At 36.7% G+C, this 9541-nt stretch overlaps 1 pseudogene; it reads right to left on the bottom strand.

Annotated features, from left to right (window-relative positions):
• Positions 1–4953: 4953 nt before the first annotated feature.
• On the bottom strand, positions 4954–6304 carry LOC145064665 (aspartic proteinase 36-like; annotated as a pseudogene).
• Positions 6305–9541: the final 3237 nt, after the last annotated feature.

Here is a 9541-nt window from a genome sequence, read left to right as displayed (position 1 = left end):
GGGCCAAAAGTGTAAATTTTGGACCAAATTTGTAATAAATTTTGAAATCTGGGCCAAAAACGTAATTTTTGAAAGTTGGATGACCTGTTGACCGGGTCAAAGGGTTAAATTGAATACGATTACCGGTATTTGGGACTTAATTGAATAAAAAAATATATAATGAATAAATCGATTATGAGGTCAATATGTAGGGACTTTATTGTAGTTTTCTCCAAAGAATAACAAGAAAGCACATATAATCATAACATATCTACCAGTCTAACATAACACTATAATATAACAACATCCTACTCACAAGGACACATACTGCAATATAAATTATAGTGAGAAAACCCACCTCACAGTCGAGCAGATAACAACACAGCTCTCGTAAATCCAAAAACTGGTACTACAGGTCACCTAATCAACAATCAGGGACCAATCCTTAAACTACAGCTCAAAATGCTCAAATTGACCTAGAGTCAAACTTGGTCAAAAATTCAACGGTCAAAGTCAAAGCCAAAAGCCAAAACAGTCGCAGCACCTCTTACAAAACAATCGCGGAGACTGCCTTTTCTCACATCGTGAAGGCCAATCCTTCACGTCATGAGAAGTGCTCTAGCATTCTTAGTGTATTATGCTCTTAATCGCTAAGGCCACTCATCCATACTTTCCAGAAGGCTTTCAGACACCCAAATGCAACATAAAAATCCTTGCTTTATGGTCATGCATTTCCACTACATGTCCTTCCCGAAACTAGGTCAAAGATGGTAAGAAATGGGTCAAAATCCCATTCATGACATCAATACTACTTGTAAGTCCATATCTGAAACATACAATGTTCTTGGGGCCTTAGAGTGTAATAAAGTTGCAAATTTTATCCCCAAATCTCTCTCTGTCTCTCTCTATCTCTCTTTCTTTCTTTCTCAAAACTCTTCAAAATGGACCAAAACACCAAATACACATAGATCTAAAGAGGAAATGCAAAAAAGCTTAGAACTTTATTACTTACAAAGGTCTAGAAGGTAGATGAATGTTGAGATCTTCCGATGCCAAGTTTTAATGATTAATCTTGCATGAAAGAATTACTAGAAAACCATAAAAACCTCCAAAAATAGATAAGATAGGAGAGGGAGGCTCAGAGTGGTGAAAGGGAGGCTATGGTTTCTCTCAACAGGCTTTAGATATGATGGAGGATAAGAAAATACCCTAAAAACATAGAAATGCCCTTTAAAAACATAGAAAAACCCTAAAAATTCACGAACTTGGGATATCCAGCGCTCACCTCATGACAGACTCCTCATGTCGTGAAGATATGCTCCTCACCTCGTGACGATAGGTTTTCACTTAATTCCATTCCAACTTCAAACATTTATAACTTCGTTGTTCAACTCCATTTGTGGCGATGTTTATATGCACCAAAAGGTATTGACGAGCCCTAGAGCCCCATCTAATTACTTTTGACTTAATACATATCAAACTAAAATCATAATCCTTGCAAGAAGCCAGGAATATTACTTTTCACATTTTACCCTTTTGTTGAAAGCACAATTCGAGGGCTTTAATCACTTCACCAACATTTTTAACATACAATAGAGTCTAAAATCTATTCCTTAGAAGACCAAGAGCTTTACTTGATCCATTTACGGCTCGTTATTCTGAAATTAGAAACATTCTGAAACTAGGTGTTACATTTCTCCCCCACTTAAACTAGATTTCATCCTCGAAATCTGTCTCGGCTAGAATTTTATGGAAACTGTACTAATACCGTTCATATACTCCCTCCAACTACACTATTCATAATCCTTGCAAGAAGCCAAGAATATTACTTTTCTCATTTTACCCTTTTTCTTGAAAGCACAATTTGAGGGCTTTAATCACTTCACCAACATTATTAACATCCGATAGAGTCTAAAATATATTCCCTAGAAGACCAAGACCTTTACTTGATCCATTTACAGCTCGATATCCTTAAATTAGAAACATTCTGAAACTAGGTGTTACATTTCTCCCCCACTTAAACTAGATTTCGTCCTCGAAATCTGACTCGGTTAGAATTTAATGAAACTGTACTAACACCGTTCATATGCTCCCACCAACTACTCCATTCAATCAACGCATCCATATCAAAATCAAGAGACCATACGGAACCCAACTGATGCCAATAATCAACCTGATTAGTTGCAACACTAGACTGCAACAACTACCTCTCTTTCCAAACTCTATGACACAACTCATACCGAAAACCACTTAAAACGGGAACTCCCAAGACTAGAACTACTAGCCACCTCCATTAATGTACTTCAAAAAACTGGGAACCCAACAGTCTAAATGTAACATCCCAAACTTTACAGGTATATTTTGAATCCCTCTTCTTCATATTAGTTTTCATTTGTAGTCCTTGGAGTTGGTCGAGTTGGGTCACGAGAAGTTTAAGGACTAAAGTTGCAACTTTGAGTCGGGAAGGAGTACGCTGAGCGTACATAAGGGTACACTGAGCGTACTAGGTGCGTCGTAGTACGATGGGCGTACACTCATGTACACCGGGCGTACTCATGTCAGTTGAAAACCCTAATAATCAGGGTTGAGGTCTATATAAACACCTTTATGGCTCATTCCTTTGTTTATCCTCAACCTCCATACCTCAAAAAATGTCCCAAACCCTAGTGTGTGTGTGTGTGCAGAAGTGTGAGTTAGTCTGCATTTTGGACCTTGGAGGTGAAGACATTGTACCAAGGAGCTAGAGGAGGAGAGCAAGGCTATAGATCTGAAGTTGTGTTGTGCCATTAAAGCTCCATAAGGTAAAAAGATTGAAACTTAGTGCTTGCTTGATTATAGATCTAGACATTTAACCTTATAGAGGTCTTATTGTCCCAATAGTCCCAAGAAGGTGCATGTGATGTCTTAGACGAAATAAGCTGTCCTTTCAGACCTTAAGAGAGGTCCTAAGTGATAAAAATCAGTTCCCAAAAGCTAGACTTGTCCCATTCCCAAAATCAGCGTACGGGGTCAACTATCCCGATGACGGTCAGCGTAGAGCAGATTACGCCCAACGTAACCGGAGAGGTACGCCCAGCGTATGCTCTCTGTTTGGCTCTCGTCAAATGGGCTTAGGGTTTTTGGGCTATTTATGGGCTAAATGGAATTGGGCCTTTGTTGGACTCTACAAATAGGATATTTTGGGCCAGGTTATGATAGTGGATAATGGGGTTAGGCCCAATAAGGAGGTTGAGCCAAATTTAGTAAATTGGGCCAATAATGGACTTTAGGGTATGGACCCTTAAGATAAGGACTTGGTGTTGGGCCTTGGCCCTACAAAAGAGAATAGACTTTATGAGTTATGTGGACACTTAGTCAAGGGAGTGATGTCGGGTAATAACCTACTAATTTTTATGTGTAACAATTTGGGATTTCCAGCGAGACAACGGTTAGAGTTTCAGCACTGCGACACTACTAGTCAAGTGAGTTATCCTCACTATACTAAGGGGTCTAAGGCACCAAGGCCGGCCCATTGGATATGTTATCCTACCAGTGTTAGATGTTGAGTATGAGTTAGTATTGCATGCTAGTGGTTATGCTAGTTAGGTAGATCTGTAGGACTACTTGTGTTGTTATATGATTATCTGCATGCTCAGTGGTTATGTTATATGTTGATATGTTATGTGGGATGGGTTGAGGTGGTGCTGCTCCGTGTGGTAACCAACAAACCTAGGAGCATTCTAGATACGAGCTGAGGGAGACTCGTATTGTGGGCTCGATGGCAATCCAGATGTGAGATGTGGGCCCGAAAGGCAATCCAGACTCACACTGTGGGCCCAGGGGTAATCTAGTAGGTGGAACATTCCAGATATGAGCTGAGGGAGACTCGTACTGTAGGCTCAATGGCAATCCAGATGTGAGCTGTGGGTCGGAAGGCAATCCAGACTCACACTGTGGGCCTAGGGGTAATCCAGTCTGTAAAGTTATGGACCCATTACATGTTGTTCTGTTTTGTTATGTTATGATACGATATTGCTGTTATAGTCATGCAGACTGTATGTGTATCGGTATTTTGGGGAACTAACTAAGCTTTCAGGCTACAGTTTCAGTTTGTTGTTTCAGGTACATCAGGGGATCGTGGCAAGGCAAAGGCACGGTCGTACCGCTCCTCCTGTTTAGTTTATGGTTCTGGGAAAAACTCTGATATGATACATTTTGAAAACACTTTTTTAATGAATTGATGAATTTGAAACAATTTTTAAAGTTTAAATTTGGCATGAATTTTATGGGTGTTACACTAAACTCTAGACATATATAATGGATGATGATCATCCACTCGTCATACTTACCCCAAGTCCCTGACCAGGAACACTACTAAACTAAGCATAACAATACTCAAAATATTTCAATATAGAATTTCAACATATCCCAAATTTAGAAATCCCCTAAAAGTTCTCAAATACACACTTGACTTCTTACCTAACGCTCATATCGTGACAGACTGCTTTTCACCTCGTGACGATGAGTTTTCACCTAATTCCAACCCAATTTCAAACAATCATAACCCCTTCGTTTCAACTCTGGTTTATGTGATCTTTATATACATGGAAAGGTATTAACAAGCCCTAAAACCATATCTAATTACTTTTGACTTAATACATGTCCAACAAAAACCATAATCCATGCAGGAAGCCCGAAATATTACTTTTCCCATTTTACCATTTTTCTTCAAAGCACAATTTGAGGTCTTTAATCGCTTAACCATCATTATCAAAATCTTATAGGGTCTAAATCTATCACCCTCAAGCCCAATACATTTATTTGAACAATTTAGGGCTTGCTATCTCGAAATTAGAAACATTCTGAAACTAAGTGTCACAATCTGGTTGTTTCATCATGTTAATGATGTACGAACTCCTTCCTTTCCAGATAAGATCAAGCAAAAACAAGATACAACAACCATTGATCTACGTGCTAGGTTTAAGTATGAATAGATCATTCTTGAGGGCGTGAAACGCCACCATGAACCGTGAGACAACCAACAATATCCATTCCACTATAACACAAAGAGAAGGAATCACTGATCACACCTCGATCAACAAGTTAGTCAACTAGACTCGGACAACCACGACCTAAACCTATTATCCCATCAGCATGTTGATTGTAGAGATCACCAGTTTATGCATTTTCACAACTGAAAATAGCACGTTGAGCTGAAAGTTCACTTTGATTTCCAAAAGATATAATGTCTCCACCAAGAACACTACTGCAAGAACTGAACTCAACATATACATTTTCATACACACATTGCTTGTTTTCCTTGTGACATGTGTAGTTCTTGTTGCACTTTAGAAATTTATAAGGGATGGATGACTTTGGATCAAACTTTAGGTCCTGGTAGTGGTATGCATGATCAATAATTAACTTTCAGAACTTTAATAAGAAAGCATACATGCATGCCATTTACTGATGAACTTTAAGTAGGGATACAAAAAGGAAAGACATGCCGATTTCCAGCCACATTTTTCACAAGTAGAGCATGGAACATAAGTCATAATACTCCCTTTTTCCATAATAAGATAAAAAAAATTCGGTGTAGATCCAATCCACATCGATGTTAGTAGGGATACAAAAAGGAAAGACATGCCGATTTCCAGCCACATTTTTCACAAGTAGAGCATGGAACATAAGTCATAATACTCCCTTTGTCCACAATAAGATAAAATTTCTTCGGTGAAGATCCAATCCACATCGATGTTGTGTAATAACTAATAAACATTAATTAAAGTAATCAAATATCTCCACCCTAAACAGTGGTATCCATATTTTTCACTTGATAAAAAATTGAATATAGTTAAAAGTAAAGAAAGTTCAAATTTGTGATTACTTTGCTTCCTGATCAGAACGTGAACAAAGAAGTGCACCATATTTGACAAGCTCACTAAGAAAACGAGGCCATCTCTACTTATCAGGGCTTTCAAAAGCTATAGCTTCAAGTGTCTAAAATGAAAAGGTTAGAATGCATAGTCAATCCAAATGATTTCGAATACACAATTGCTAAATATACATCAAACACTTTATATATGAAAGAATGAGAATTAGAAGTGCATAATTGAAATTAAGCTTGTGATTTGGAGTTGTGGTCTAAACAAAGGGCATATATTAAAAGGAAATTGTGAAATTAATACATGGGTTTCACCATTTCAAGATTCTTGTCATGTAAGTGTTGATTATGTTGGCAAAAAGAGGGGGATATAAAGAAAGGGAAATTACCCGATGCTTATTACCGATTGCAAGAAGAAAGTGGCAAAATGCAAGAAGGTAGATGGCAAGAGGTGAACGTCATTGTGAGAGGACGGCTTGAGGAAACAACCAAAGCAATAAAACCCTATGTGGATGATTAAGAAGAGTATTATCGTCCATTTAGTTGTCTTTTTTACTGTTAATGATTTAAGATTATAAAAAAGATTATTAAATAATAAAATCTATTTAAAAATAAATTTGGGTGAATTTAATATTATAAAAGATAAAGAAGGGAAAATATGATATTTAAAGTTTAAGCTGGTCAAATACGATATTTAGATGTTTAGTAATGGTATATACAAAAATCTCCCTTATTTTTAAGCCAATTGTTCACTAAAAAAAACAGGACACATAATAAAAATAAATTAAAAGTTTTATTTCTCACCTATTTATTATTTGTCATAAACTACTATTGTCAAAAAAGCTTTACATTTTGCTAACCATTAAGGTTGTTAAACTCGCGATCTTGATCGTAGGATCACACAATAATATGATCATAAGTATGAAAATCGAGTTGGATCATATACAGATAGTATCTGGGGTAGGATTCGAAGTAAGATCGTAGGATCGTAGATATGATTGTAGAATCAGGATCTGATCCCATACCATCCTCTATTGAACCTTTTTTAGAAAAAAAAAGAATAAAAAAGTTATAAAAAATGATGTTAACCACTTTACGACTTTTACTCTTTCTTTTTTAGCGTTTACCTTTTTTGTTGTTAATAATGAAGTTTTTAATGGTTTTAAACAAAAAAGTGAATATTGAAGATATTTTTCATTTTTTTGTACTTAAAAGTTAAAACTATGTTTTCTTGTAATGTCCAATTTTCACAAACAAAGGTAAAACATTATTTTAATAAAACCCAAGTTAGGAAAACTCATTGTTCTAAATTACAATCATTTGAAAATCGGAGTAATGTAATAAATATGGAATCTCTGATGTTGCTGATGAGTGTGTACAATGATGCCTTTGCCTTCCCATGATCACCAATGGTACCTAAACAACATTTTAATCCACAACTGTAAGCCAAAACTTAGTGAGTTCCCCCAAAATATCACACACGACAATACACATATAATGCATGCACACACACAAGCCTTCAGTTTGACTGGAGCATCTCATAAGGCCTACAGTACATCTGGACCACTCTCTTGGGCCTCTAGTCCACGACTGGCCCCCCTCCCACGCCTATATCGTACCACTAGTGTGTACCTAACCTACAGCACACTGTTGGCCCGCTCGAGTATCTTGGCCTACCATACAAAATAGGACCACCTCAACCCACCACCCAATACGTAGAAATATAAACCAAGCAATCAATCAAGCAAGAACATAAACACAAGCAATTGTATACATTAGTCAACCTATGTATCAAATGACTACCACATATACAACACACTACGTCACTACTGATAGATCACTAAGACATTCACTCCTTATATTGATCGCTGCCACAAACCGAATGCACTAAGAAAATATAGATCCTTAATCAATAACCCAATTCCTTCAAGTTTGAACCAAAGTCAAACTGGTCAAAAATTCAATGGTCAATGGTCAATGAAAAGTTAACAGTCAACCAATTCGACACCTACCACGACATGGAGATCTCTTAGCCACGTTATAGATACATGATGACAAAATAGTTGATAATCAGGACACCACCACATCGTGGCATACCCTTGGCCACACCGTGCTCCCTGGTAGAAAGCCATATTCTTTGTTAAGAGATTAATCCTTACAGATCCATACACATAACTTTAGATCAAGTCCATTTCAATGACTTAATGGATAAAGTTTCCAACTTTATCCATTAGGACGCCACCACAAGGCAAGATCTATAATTCTATGTCCATTAAGTACTTAATGAGGCTATAACTTGTGCATGGAGACAAGGGACTCCAAACATGACTCTTTTTCTTATTTACTAGAAGCTTATTGACCTTACAAATCCATCTCAAGCTCTAGAGTTTTTCTAACTCCAAGAGCATCCAAGGAAGGGATAAAATCAAAGAAAATGAATTTATGTTGGCATGAAGAAGAACAATGGTCAAGATGAAAGATTTATACCTCTAACAACTCAGAAATATGAAGGAGATGATGAATCCAAGCTGGTTCCTTGATTCCTTGCACCAAAATGATTTTCTTCTTTCTTCAAGCTCCATAAAAATCCAAGAATAAGGTTTTCCACCGACCAAAAAGCTCTTAATCATTCAAGGAGGCTAGGGTTTTGTGGTTAAAGGTTGGATTGCAGTCGCTTCTACATCGTGGCGGCCATCCTGACATGTGTTTCATGCATTTGGCATGCCACATCACGATGATCCATTTATCACATCGTGGCACTAGTTTTTCCCAAAAAAACCTTACTTTCGATCCCTCTAAGCCCTCCACCGCCCTATCCTGGAAAACAAGTGTTACATTTCTTTTTGTGGGATCGTAGGATCCCGATCCCAATCATGTAAACCAAAAAAAACCAAGAGATTAGTATGTTTCTCCTTAGTGTAATTTTAAATTTGTTGTTATAACTAGGAAAAAGTAGATCTTAGGGTGCATCAAAACTTAGGTAAATTTAATTTGTTTCTGTTACCATTAGATAATGTATTTGTTAGCGATTTATTGCATCAAGTACGCAATCTAAAGGTAGTGAAATAATCAACATATTTACCTAAGGTCAAATGCATCCTAGAATCTCAGTTTTACTAATTTTAGAAATGTACTTTAAAATCTTCTAAAAGAAGGACATAATAATTACCACTTAATACTTAGATAATGTGAATGAAATCCTTACAATGGATGAAGAGCCCAAAGGAGAACTCCTATATTGTAGTCAGACCCAAGACTCCAAAAGCAAACAAGGAATAAACTCAATTAGGGTTTATGCAAAAGTCCCATAACCCTAGAGAAGAGTGATTTTTGTATATGAAGAAAAACAAGAGGGGGATAATGAAATTAAAGGCTCCAAAAGGTATGCTAGGGTTTAATTCCAAGCCCTAAATTTATAGGTAGTAGATAAATCTTTTAAGGTTTCACACACTGAAGGATTATCCTTACCTTATCTAAAACCTGCCATATCCTTATCCAAGAACATACAAAAGTCGTCCATATTAACTCTCCAAGAGGTTCCAGATTATTCCAGTGAGTTTCTTGGATTAATTAATATTCAAGTCATTTAACTAATTAAAAAAATTAATTAATTACTAAATTAATTTCTAATTAATTTATTAATTCCTTAATAAATTAAAAACTTACTTTCTCCATTTCCTTAATTCTATTTGTTTCATG

The sequence above is a fragment of the Lactuca serriola genome, chromosome 7 (assembly GCF_051521515.1).
Source record: "Lactuca serriola cultivar US96UC23 chromosome 7, Lser_US96UC23_V15, whole genome shotgun sequence".
NCBI lineage: Eukaryota > Viridiplantae > Streptophyta > Magnoliopsida > Asterales > Asteraceae > Lactuca > Lactuca serriola.
Note: the sequence above shows the minus strand (reverse complement) of the source record. Positions and strands in the feature narration are given on the sequence as shown.